The following is a 3951-nucleotide window of genomic DNA, read 5'->3' as shown; positions in this document are numbered from 1 at the left end:
ATGTGTGGGTATGTGTGACCTTGTTCTGCAATAAAATTTTTTTTGCGCATTGCAACATTAGAGTTCAGTCTCACCGGACGAATCTTTCTCATTTTTTTGTTCGCAAGAACTCATCTTTTTCTGTATAGGCATCTTTTCTAATGTAATGGTGCATGTCAAAGTACTCGACGATGTTGCATTTGTTGCGCATGAATTTTCTGGAAACAAACCGCATCCGAATCGCTTCAATAACATCCGCAAGATATGCTTTTTCCACACAAAGATACTAAAGAAGCAGAGATTCTCCAGAGTCCTCATCAAAAGAATAGAATAGTTGATAAAATACGATATAATTACATAAAAGATGTCAATTGTGATTAGGGACAAATTTATTCCCGTTGTGATAAACAGCAGGATAAATAGCTTCAGATACAAATTGAACCTGGAAACAAACACGCACACATATATATATATGTATATACATATATATTTATATGTATATATATGTACAAAATAACAATTATAAATACTATTAATCAAGTTATCCCTAAAAAATAATGGAACAAATTACAATCTTAGGAAAAAAGAAAGAGACAGTTATAAATTTTTTTTTTAAATTTTCAAAAGATGTAATTTTCTTTATGAAATAAATGCACACACACACTTTCATTAATTTTATTCTCACTGTTTGCCACATTTCGAGAATTGCAGACTTTCTCAAAATAACACGTACACGATTGAAATGACAGCAATACACTATTTAAAAAAAAAATCAGGAACATTTTTCATACTTTAAAAATTCAGCTATTTTCAAAGCGCTGAAACTCGGAATTGTAGAAAAATTTTAAAAAAGCGTTTTGTAGGCTAAATGTTATAGTTTGTGTAAGAAATTATCGATAGTGCGTTAAAGTTTAAGAAACTTCAAGATTCAAAATGCTTTTTTAACTTTTTGTCTACGATAATTTTTCGCCAAATTTTAGCGGTTTGAAAATAGTTCAACTTTTTAGCTTATGAAAAGTATTTTTAATTTTTTTAGTAGTGTATATTTTTTTTAAAGATTATGTAAGCAAAAAAATAAAAAAGGAAGAATGAGCATACAAAAAGGTGTCGCCTGCAAATAATCATCTCTTTCTTCTATCAAGAATGCAGATCCATCGATTATGTAATACTGTTAGCAGAGATATTGGCAAAAATATGTCGGCAAAAATATCATTAATAAGATAGATCATCACACATTGATGCAAAAAATATCTGAATACTGACCATTTCTTACTGTCATTATATCTCTTGCGTTCCGAATCTGTCAAACAATTGTCTATTTCCTGTCCGTAACGTGCAATTTTCAATGCCGTAGAGACGGATAAGCAAATGCTACTAATGACGCAGATAGTTTTGGGCCCGTGATAATACAACATAAACCTCTTATTCTCTGTAAGTATGAAATATACAAAAAATTATTATACTATTTCTCTCATAGTGTATTAAAATGCGGCGTTAATAGAATTATCTGTAAAAGACGTCCATTTACCAGTGAACCAGCAAGAATTTCCTTCCATAAATCCCGCTTCCAAATCGTTCGACAAATCTCCGGAATCAAATTCCATAATGACAGTGATAAAAGCCAAGGTAAAGGATAAACCCCACGCAAAGATTGTATAAAACACCAGTTTTCTTTTGTCTTGTTGTCTGACGTTTCTTTGTAACGAACAGAATCCTCTGCAAAACGCAGTTTACACATCATATTTATCTAATAATAGTTAAAAAGTCACAACGTAAATGCACGTTAAAATAATGTTTGCTTTTGATCGAGGCTTTCTCGGAAAAGTCCGTTCTACAAAAATAGATTTACATAATACAACAAACTACACGATTAGATTATTATGAAGAATGGTTTAATATTTGTATAACATTCAGAAGCTCTTTCTCTACCATATATTTATATATATATACCATTAAGAGTACAGACACGACGATGGTAATCTAAATTTTAATTTAGTTGCCCGAGACAAATTTTTGATAAAAAAAAAATACAATTATTTTTCAAAATTTATCGTGTATTGTTTTATCGTTATACATAAAAGAGAAAAAAGATGAAATATTAAGTTTATAAAATGTTCAAAAAAATTTCAGGGAGAGTCAATAATAACAGCAATAGGCACAGAGTGCAAAACTATCAAGTAGGAATACTGGTAGATAAAAGCCAAAACGCGAATATTGGTGCGCAAACTTATTATTGTTAAATTTTATTAACAAATGTGCATTAGAAACGTTTTGGACCGTTTTTGGTCCATCTTCAGCATGGGTATACAAATATAAAAATTAAATTGGAATTTTAAAACTTGACATGCACAACAGTTGTTATTGCAGTCAATTTTCAAAGGTCATCATTATATTGTAAACCATCGACGATATACGTGTGGTGATGGCGTTTGGACGTTGTCCATTAATATATGTTCTACGCAGGTCTTAGTGAGCCTTCCTTTTGATTATTAATTTTAATTTGAAATTTGCAACAACAAACGTTGTGCATGTCAAGTTTTAAAACTAATTTAATTTCTACATTTTTATTTTAATTTCTACATTTTTATTTTAATTTATACATTTTTATTTTTGATGCACATTTGTTCATAAAATTTAACAATAATAAGTTCGCGCAACAATATCCGCGCCTTAGCTCTTATTTGCCAATATTCCTACTTAATAGTTTTCATGGAAAGATTATTACATTATATACAGGGTGTAATAGAGCGCCCGTATCAGCAGTTTTTTGAGGAAACAACGCATTTTCGTGAAAAATGTTTCATGCAAAAGTTGTAGAGCTCTAAGTGGCGCATTATATAATAATATTAGTATGACCTCGAATAGCATCGTCAAGGTCACATAAAAATTACTTTGAATTTTTTAAATGGAACACCCTATTTTTCATTACATATTCTTGTAGCTTATCTCGAGAGCTTTCCAAAACACCGTAATAAAGTATTGATTTGTCTCATTATTCTGTACATAAAAGTATTACGGTAAGATTATCGAAAACTAAATATTTTACGAGATATTTTATTTTTTATATCAAAATATGTCAGACTAAAATATAAAATAACTCAAAAAGTACTTAATGAAAAAATACTTTATTATAGTGTTTTGGAAAGCTCTCGAGGTAAGCTACAAGAATATGTAATGAGAAATAGGGGGTTCTATTTAAAAAATTCAAAGTGATTTTTATGTGACCCTGACGGTGCTATTCGAAGTCATACTAATATTATTATATAATGCGCCACTTAGAGATCTACAACTTTTGCATGATACATTTTTCACGAAAATGCGTTGTCTCCTCAAAAAATTGCTGATACAGACGCTCTGTTACACTCTGTATATCGTGAATTATTATTGGATCAGATAATAATATTTTACAAATATTATATAATGTTCTTTAACTAATATGCCATTTTGGCTTTCAAAAATTTAATTGGATTTCACAAAATTAAAACTATATAATCGTTTGAAAACCTTCATGCAATAATTGAGATTTTCCAAAAAACAATTTATTTGAAATCATAATTATTATGTTTATACTTTAAACTTATATTATCACATACCAAATAGTTGCTTACACTGTCACACAACAACATTAACACGAGAAAAAATACCATTTTATTAATTCAAAGTGTCGTATTATTTCCCGTCCTTTGTCTTTACGTTGTCCACAGTATTGTATATAACATAAAATACGATTATATATATTACAGAATATTATTTCACTGCGTCGTGTTGTACAATACATATGAATCAATCATATAAAGGTAAGTTAAGATCTAGCAAGTTAAAGATAAACTATAATATATAAAATATTTGACAACTTACCTAAATGTCCACTACATGTCGAAACTCATTATAATTAGCCAGAAAAAGCTTGCCAAAAAGAAAAAGCAAGTAAAAAAAGCTAAAAATCAAATTAATAACATGTTAATCATTGAG

At 29.2% G+C, this 3951-nt stretch overlaps 1 pseudogene; it reads right to left on the bottom strand.

The window, feature by feature from the left end:
* Positions 1-3938, bottom strand: LOC115238562 (annotated as a pseudogene).
* Between the last annotated feature and the right edge of the window lie 13 nt (positions 3939-3951).

The sequence above is a fragment of the Formica exsecta genome, unplaced genomic scaffold, assembly GCF_003651465.1.
Source record: "Formica exsecta isolate Colony F162 unplaced genomic scaffold, ASM365146v1 scaffold35, whole genome shotgun sequence".
NCBI lineage: Eukaryota > Metazoa > Arthropoda > Insecta > Hymenoptera > Formicidae > Formica > Formica exsecta.
This window is presented reverse-complemented; position numbering and strand designations above follow the sequence as displayed.